This window comes from Lepisosteus oculatus, chromosome 3, assembly GCF_040954835.1.
Source record: "Lepisosteus oculatus isolate fLepOcu1 chromosome 3, fLepOcu1.hap2, whole genome shotgun sequence".
NCBI lineage: Eukaryota > Metazoa > Chordata > Actinopteri > Semionotiformes > Lepisosteidae > Lepisosteus > Lepisosteus oculatus.
This window is the reverse complement of record NC_090698.1, coordinates 67357795-67367634: the sequence shown is the minus strand read 5'-3', so window position 1 is coordinate 67367634 and position 9840 is coordinate 67357795.

Genomic DNA, 9840 nt, shown 5'->3' with positions numbered 1-9840 from the left:
GACGCAGCGCACAGAAGCATCTGAAGACATTAGGAGTTCATGAATACTTCGTGTATTATCCATATCCTAATCTAACCAGCGCTCACTCTAACCTTTCCTTTTAGCCTCAAGCCAAAACTAAACCCGAAGCCTCTAGGTCCCAACTCCCATTCTTCCAGCACCCTGCCGTCCAGTCACAACAGGCAAAGACCGGGGTGGAGGAGACATGACCCCTGCTAGCCAAGCCGAAGCAGGAGTTTGGTTCGGTAACTGTATGTCAACATGTCAATTGCAGTTCAAGCGCCGAATAGACTCTGCTTACGGGTAACAGGGATAACCTGGAACACAGACCTGAAACGGGATGGAATTGAAGATCCAGGGTACAGGGTCTTCTACAGGGTACAACTGAGTGGGATTTATCGACGTCTTTTCATTATCAGTCTCTTAAGATCTCATGGGAAAACAGATGCTTATTAAATAAATATTTGACCTGAGTAATGCAGAGAAGCCACCGTGTACCCTGACAGTTTGGACTAACCACCTTTCGACAAACCTAAAGATACTGTACACTATCAGGTGTTTCGCTCTAAAGATGTGCATTTTTCGAACACGGCTACAATTGATAGGATTTTCTGCAGACGTCAGGCACAGCCATGTTGCATTAGAGGGCTTTTCAAATATGCAGCGACTGTAGCGCAGAGCAGATCTTAGAGTAATTACAGGATTAGCCAGTGCACTCATGCAGCGATACAGGTTTAAACAAGAGAGATTATCGTGACAGCGGTCCCCGCATTGACTTGAATTTGGGAGCGTGTCAAGGGTCAAGGACCGGCTCATCCCCGTTCACCGAAGGAAAGAAAGCGCCGGCTCCGTTTTCCCACTGCCAGCAATAGCACAGATCGATTAGCCACGCTCTGAAGGGACACCCAAGCAGGGGTTTCTGAGAAACAATTCCATTGTCCGTGACTCCCTCCTGCCTCAGAGTCCCCCCCTCCACCTTTATGAATGAGGCCGGTGAAATTCAGACAGGAGCTGCTCCCTCACGAAGTAGACTCATTGACAATCTGATTACCACAGCCCGTAATCCTACCCTTAATCCCTCCCCATCTCTCAGCCTCGCTCCTCTGGGCCAGCAGCACTCCTTTCAGCCCCAGCATGCCACTGACAGCACCATGGCTCTCCATTCACAGAGCTCTGGACAAACTTCATCCGGCACTGGGATGTCTCCTGGCTTTCTCTCTGCCCGGCTGAAGTCTCTGTCACAAAGACCGAGCTTTTCAAGCTTTGTAATGCATTTTAGATATAGATACTATTCCTTGAAACCAGTGTATCATTGAATACCTGGGATCAGACCTAAAACTAGGAAAAATATTCTAATAAACACCTCTAGCAGATCAGTAGCTGGGTTTGAGATTCATGCACTGGTAGTTCACTTGGCAGGGTTTTATGAAAGAACCATTAAATTGGCGAATGTTCAAACTGAAGTCAAAATATAAAGTATTAAAATTCCAGGCAACAGACTGTTATGCAATAAAAACATTAGGAAATTGCCCAGTGTACTGGACTCCTATTGTGTGTACAATTATCAGTTGTTTTTTGCAGTTTTTCCTTGATAATGCAACAACAAAACCAAATAACAGGTCAAGAAATTAATGGATTTTTATTGAGTCCACTGCATTTGTCAGTGACCTTTGAAGATTTTGAATACTTGTTTTGGATCTCCTTGTAGCCTTCTTGGTTCAATATGTTCAGTTCCTTCAGCCTGTCAGTGTAGGACATTTCCCTTGAGCCCTGGCACGTATGTGATTGTCTCCTCTAGACTGATTCCAGAGCAGCTGTATCTGCTGTATAACATGGTGTCCAAACTGAGAACTAGTGTGTTAAACAATTTTAAGATTTAAGATACCTTGGTTTCAATTCAACGCTTTTAATTATATATCCTAACAATATGTTTGCCTTTTTAATTACTTCCCCACTTTGTACTGAAATATATAAACTACTGTATTTGCCAACATAAACACACAAGTCTTTTTCATAAGTAGCCTCTCCTATCTCCTTTCCTAGCATTTCCTGTTTTGTATTCATAGTCTGTATTTTTACTACCTGCATGTAAAAGTCTGCCCTTGTCTACATGAAGCCAAGTGTTTGCCCAGTCTCACATTTTATCTCAATCATTTTGAATTGCAGCTGCTGCTTCTACACAATTCACTCCTTATCTTTACCTTCTGTTTTCTATTATTAACAAATTAGCAAATACTCATGTTTCCCTAAATGACTTTCAATCTTAATGCTTAATGAGGAACTTTATCAAAAGCCTTCTACAAATCTAAATACACCATATAATATGTTTAAGTTTATATTCCATAGATGATCCTCTAGGTTGAATAAATATGTCCATAATGATACATGTATTAGAAGTCAGACTTATTGGTCTATAAGTACAGTACTTGGCTCATTAGGTTCACCCTCCTCATAGACTATATTAGGAATTCTCTAGTCTAATGGGTAATACCTCTGTCTTGAGCAACTGTGAAGGGACTCTTCATTCCTCAGCATATGTACAGTAAATGCACTTCAGAGCCCAATTAAAATGTACCTTTGTCATTATAATAATGATAATATACTCCCTGGTTAGAAAAATATCACAACAATAAAACCTAAAAACCATTCTTGACTTGTCAAAGTAAACATTCATGGCTTTTACCACAATGGTGCAAACTACCTGAATCCAGAACTCCTACTGTAAATAGCAAATTGATCGTAGAAGTACTTTATTAATCCCGTAAGGGAAACTGCAGTGCAACAGCAGCCAGGCACAATCAACACAGCACAGTACAATGTAATAATACAATAATACAACACAATAAATACAGTCAGTAAGAAGTGCAATAAAAAATGGAGTATAAATAATTGCACACAATACAAAATAAACAAGAATGTATAGTCACAATGAAAATATATTGCACAATCCACAATTGTAGCTATATGTGTAACTGTATTACACAAGTGTAAATATATATTACATGATTATAGGTAAATCGCCCAATCCATTTCCACATATTGCACACCAGTTGTAAACAGAGGATTCAGGTTTAGTTCCAAAACAGGTCAATGTTGCCCCTGCCTAGACACACAGTGGATGAGCTGTACAGTCTTATGCAGTAGGAAAGAATGACCTCCTGTAGGGCTCCCTGTCGCACCGTGGTTGGATCAGCCTATTGCTGAACGTGCTCTTCATTCCGACAAGCATGTCGTAGAGGGGGTGGGAGACGTTGTCCATGATGGCAATTAATCCAGGTATTTGTATGATTCTACTATCTCCACGTCACTCCCATGGATACAGAAAGGAGTAGGTTGGACCCTCTTCCTCCTGAAGTCCACCACCAACTCCTTTGTCTAACTAAAGAACTGAAGGATTTAACATGTGAAATCCTGAAACTCAGATACTTAGTACTTTTAGTAGCTAAAAACACTATCACTGATGATTTTACAGCAGAAAAAGAATGGCTAATTGTCTCCGTTCTAAAATTACCAATTGCCTCAGTCACATATACAGTAGGCCCATTTCATATTTGTGCAGACTATTTCAACACAGAATCATTGACAATATTATGTTTGCATTTTGAATTCTTATAATCCACCTTTACTGCATTACGTTTGATTTTGTCTAGACGTTTATTAAGTCAGTTATACCTCCTTTACATCTAGTCATTGTAGCTCATTACAGATGTCTAAAGGGGACTCGTTAAAATGTCTAAAGCTTCTGTGCCTAATTACCTTCAGCATATATGAAGCTAAATGCTATATTTAAGTTGCATTTAAATGGTTTGAATATTGACACAACTTTATAAAGGCCTGAGAATGAAAATTAAAAAGACGAAGAAAATGTAAGCAAAGAACTGTAAAATCACAATATTACGGCTGTGTAAGCAAGTCTGTGACAAAACAAAACAGCTTAACACGTCTCCTGAGTTGGCTCTATCTGGAAAACCACTCACCATAATCCAGATGGTGTGAGTTTTAGCCCAGGTTGTTTTAGTGACTGGTAAGACGAGTCACACTAGTGTCAGATAAGACTTCATTTAGTAAACTGTGTACATTTCTGGTCACCGTGTTATAAAATGAAACATTTTTTTTCTCTCTGGAACCAGTCCAAAGAAGAGATTACATTTTGAGGCTCAAAGGAATGTCCTACACTCGGGCTAAAAGAGCTGAACCTATGTGTCCTGAACAGATGTCCTGAACAATGTCCAGGACGATGTCCTGAACAGATAAGACAAAGAGGGGAGCTGTTCCAAGTATCCAAAATCCCCAAAGCAACTGACGAGGTCAACCCAGCAAACGTCCTCAGACTAAACAGGTAGGAAAGGAACATGAAGCAGAGGACAAGAATGGAAACAACATGGAAGTGCATTTAAAACTGAGAGCAGGAGGCTCTTCCCTACACAAAGGATTGTGGGAGGACAGAACCAGCTACCCAGGATGTTACTGAAGCCGAAACACTCACTTCCTTCATGAAATGGCTGAAGGAGATTCTCGGATCAATAAGATCCAAAGTACCGAAAAAGCTAAATGTGCTGCTTGGCTTCCTTTCGTTTGTAGCCTTTCTACTGGTCTTAGCCATCGCCAGCCAGCTGTGAACAGGACTCCCCAAGCCATGGCTGGGAGAGGCCAAGTTCTGGGCTCCAAGCACAGGCAGTGATGTCTTCGCAACCTCCTGCACATGACTTAGAGTGTGTTTTGTGTGTAAAAAGACAGGGGGCTTGAAGGACGAGAGGTTAGGAGATGACTGTATGAGCTTCCTCATTTGTTCCATGTGGATACAGAGGGCACTGCTTGCTATTAGCTGAGATCCAACCATGCTTCATCTCCAAACATCCAAACTCATTATTATTTTGTGGGCGTCGACTTTCAGTGGCTGATCAGTTTACATGTCTTTATCAGGTGTTGGTAGCATGAACTTAATTTCAATCAGCTCTTTAATGGACTCTGGTTTTATTATTATTTAGCTGGCACCTTGATGGAAGTCAATGTGCTTCAACATGTGATTCAAACAGGTACAAGTAATAAGCTCCATACCTCACGTAATACGGTACATGTACAATGCAGAACAAATTGGGTGAAATGGGGTGAAACAGGATATAAAACAATCTGTGAAGTGAAAGGGGACTGCAATAATATCATTATCAACAGATGCAATACAGAAGCAAATCGTTGAATCCTAATGTGCATTTAGTTCTCAGGAGCCATGAGCCATGGGGTTAAATTAAAATGTTTGGGTTTTTTTTAACACACAAGACTCAATTTCATTTGTAACATGTAGGATTAATATTAAAATAGCTGAATGTGAGCGACAACATGCACAAAAACTAGGGGGAATAAGCATTTGTATTTGAGGAAGAGTATTTAAGACATAATAATAATTGCTTATTATTTCTGGACACTCCACTCAAAGTGCTTTACAGGTAATGGGGACTGCCCTCCACCACCACCACCAATGTGGGGCCCCACCTGGATGATGTGACAGCAGCCATAGTGCACCAGTACTCTCACCAAACACGAGCTATCAGTGTGGAGGAGGACAGAGTAATGAAGCCAATTCATAGATGGGGATTATTAGGAGGCCATGATTGGTGAAGGTCAATGGGAAATTTGGCCAGGATGCCAGGGTTAATTACCTACTCTTTTTGAGAAACACTCTGGGATTTTTAATAACCACAGCAATCAGGACCTGAGTTTAATGTCACATCTGAAGGACAGTGCCTTTTTACAGTATAGTGTCCCCGTCACTATACTGGGGCATTAGGACCCACATGGACCGCAGGGTGAGCGCCCCCTTGCTGGCTCCACTAACACCTCTTTCAGTTGCAACCTTAGTTTTTTCCAGGAGGTCTCCCGTCCAGGTACTGACCAGGCTCACACCTGCTTACCTTCAGTGGGCTGCCAGCTGTGAGCTGCAGGGTGACTACACAGGTATTGCCTAAATGAAGAGGGTTCTGATGGAAAAGGCTGGTATATATCCGGTATAGGCTAGTGGGATATCATTCACATGTGAAACGTAAAAAAACTGCTGCACCACAACGGAATGGTGTAGGAGTAGCGTGTGATTGTGGTGTTTAAAATTCCTAATGGAAAATGCGTTTACGTTACCTCGTTAGCGTGATCTCGACGGTGACGGTTTGAGAACCGTTGCAAGAGCGCTACATTGATGTTATGTGAGGTGAAGAGTTGTCCACAAGGTCAGATGCCTCTCAAACATCCGCTCTTTCCCGTCCACTTTGATCTCTCGATTGACAAACCAAGCTCTGTTAATAATCATAATCACATGCATCATTAACATAAGCGCATTTCAAATAGGTACACATTTAAAATAAAACATAAATAAATTAAACTGACATTTTAAAATGGAAATTCTGGCTGCTTACACTGTTATAATAACATAAAATGTAAAACTTTGAACCCAATCAAAACATTGCTATCTTCGCAGTAAGCCGAACATGCTTGACAGCTACTTTCTATACAGAACTGCGTGTATACACGTGGCAGTCCATTAAGACAATGTTACTTGCCCAGCAGAGAACCAGTTAAAATTTAACCGACCAGAAGACCGAGAAACTCGGCTGGAAACGCCCAGTAACTTTACGTAAATCCTTCCTACTTAGCAGGACTTACGGTTTGCATTGCCTGTGCGATAAAGAAAAAAAGGAGCTACCGCTCGGACTGAATTTGCAGCCGGAAAAAATCACACTGCGCCTCTTTTGAAATCGAGCCTCTGAATTCGTGACAAAAGCCGTATTCATATGAGGCTTAAAAATATAAACTTGAGACGTAAAATAGAAAACGGATCTTGAAGGTACGGAACTTTTTTCACAAATAAAAAAGGAAAACAAAATCACGATTGTAATGATCCAATAATTGTGGGGGAACCAATCGATTTTGTAAAGCAACAGGGGAAAATCCTGACAAAGCAGGAAAACCTGCCAGACTGTGAAAATGTAAGTCGTTTTCTACCACGGGTGTAACTGTAATGCTGTCGACAAAGCTGTGGCAGGTCTGCTCAGACCCTCAGACTCCACACTTCAGCTCAAGCAGCCGAGCGAAACCTCTGTTTATGTTGCCTCAGTTTCTGCTGTCCAGCTGCAGGGAAAGGATGCATAGCACGTGTACTGGGCGTGTCTTTACGGGCCACGTCACCAAGTTGGCTTTCAACCTGCAGCCAATCATCTATCGAGGGGATGGAGTATTCCGCCTCTAATTCAAATATATGCAAAATAGTCACTTCTGCAGCATCTAATTGGATAAGAACATAAAACTCAACCAATTACGTGAGGGGAAGGCGGGAGCTAGCCATTGAGAGCGCCGCCTCTTGTTTTTTTCAACGTCGATCCCGGAAGCGTTGTTTTTAAAGAGACAGTCATTTTTTTTTTAGGGGGGTGGGGGCACGTAGGGAAACAGCTGAAGGAAGCCCGAAAAATCGCAGGGAGAGACCGAGAAGGAAGGACGGAGAGCGAGAGAAAGGAGAGACCGAGGGAGATAAAAGAAAGAGAAGGCAGACAGAAGGGAGAGCGGCGAGATTTTTTTCCTCCCCACCCGCAACGAACTTCTTTTCATTTGAAACGTTCCTCAACCTAAAGAAGTAGAACGAGACGCTAGATGAATTTAAATGTCATTGTTCTTCACCCATCACTCGCCTCCCTGTTAAAAAAAAAATCCTCTGGTGTTTTTGATTTCAGCGCAGACGAAAGGCATGTTGGTTTAACCCCTTGAGTGCCGAGTGCTTGTGCGGCGGGTGAGTAAAACAATGAGTGTAAGATTTGCAATGTCTCTCTCGCTACTTGTCCCTTCAGGACAGCTTTATATCTGATACAGGTCTTCATTCGCAGTGCTCCCTTGTTCTTGGCACGGGAAAACCACATTAATTCTCGCGTCTCGCATTGTCGACCAGCTCATTCATCTGAGCCACAGTGTGTCACAGACTTGCCACACGGTCTCAGGGGTGCCTGGAAGGAAAAAAAAAGCTCTTTTTAATGAACTTCAGCATGCTAACGCTGAATCCACCAGTATCTTGGCTGTTTGGTCGCAAGTCCGTCGCCTGTGTTCCCCTGACTGTTGAACGTGGTTTCTCTCAGCCCTGTAAAGCAAAAAAATGTTCCATTCTGTGGTTAATAAATGTGACATTTACATCAACATATTTAGATCAACGCAAAATTGAAGACTTGATACGTAACGATTAAGGCCTCCATAGGTGGCGTTTATGTGCTTTTGTCCTACGATCCAGCAAATTGCCTAATTCTGATTTTTATTAATGCAGTTTGCCCAGATTTTCCTTGTGATTGGTCATAAAGGCAGCGTGTGACCGCACGATAGTTGAGACAAGCGTGACAGTTTCCAGGATTTGGGCTTGAAAAAGCAATATCACGCTGACGGGTGTGATAGACGTTTAAGGAGGAACTACTTTCTGTGAAAAATTGCCACCTGTCAAATACTGTTGTTACTTTGGTTAATTCGGTTTCGAGAAAATTGATGGTATATCTTCTGTGTTTGTTAAAAATGAGTAGCTTCAGGAAGAAAAAAGGCATACTGGTTCTCTGTCAGGTAAAATTGCTCGATAATTTGGTGTTGGAAGGTGGATGTCAGGTAAGAGTTTCAGATCTTGATTTTGTAGTTCTATTTTAATTCCATGGTTTAATTGCAATCAATCAGAATATTTTTTAAAGAAGTGTGATGGTAGATAATTTTCTTCTGTTGCAGTTCATTTTCCAAAGGGCCATTTTCTATTCAGATGTGTTTGTTGTAAGTCTGTTGCTGTGCGGTCAGATGGGTTATTGTGTGTATAACATACCCAAAGAATAAGCAAGGTTTTGTACACCTGAATGCACGGTTCGAGTCCTTAAACTTGCAGGGCCAGTGGTTTTCTACAGCAGCTGGGAACGCAAGTGAAATGTAAAACTTTGTCAGACAAAAGACATTTAGGGACTCCTCAGCTCTCATTGTAACTTCTAACTAGCCCAATGGCAACAGGATTTATTGGTATAACAGAGCATTGTTGATGATTTACTAGGTTAACAAGGAAACTGAAAAGCTGCACAGAACAGGCTTCATCCATTTCTGGTTTTACAATTTGCAGACTCATGTAGAAGCTAATGGGTGCTGATCATCTCAGTGCTTTTTTGAGCACATTTGCATAGATAAATGTGAAGTTTATGCAAGACCCTGTGCCTTTTAAAGCCTCAAACACATGAAACTGTTATGCAAAGGATGTTTTATTGGTTGCCTGAGGTTACTTTGGGGCTGAGATGGTTAGACAAGATAAATATTTTCGAGGTGAAGTAAGTTGTAAGTGGAAAGCATTGAATTTAAATAGAAGTGAAAATAAACACCCCTTTATCTCTCTGTATTTGCTGCTGTTACAGCTTCTCCCAGTCTCTGTCCTGCGTTCAGCCCTGAGAGTGACACTTTGGAGCGTTCACTTTTTGTACGGCTTGCAGAATCAAGTGTATGAAGTTATAGATATGCAACATAAAGGAGAAGTGCGTCATTATAGTCTCAACTACTGATACTTGAACTTGTTTTGCCCTGATCTTTCCTTAATGCATTTCATTGGCTTGACAACTCTAGAATGCATAGTTGCTTGATAACTCTGGAAAAGTTAACTTTAAGATATACACTGCTGAGTTATTTGCTTCTGCAAATTGTAACCCTGTACAAATGTAAGTGTCTTAAGTGTTTTGTGCACTCTAAAACATCTGTGTTAGAGCTACATTGTAAACCAATTTGAGCTGAGTACTGCATACAGGTGCAGTTGGCATCATGCAAATATTCTTTTTTACTGTCTAGTCTGATGATTAGACTTTATGCTCA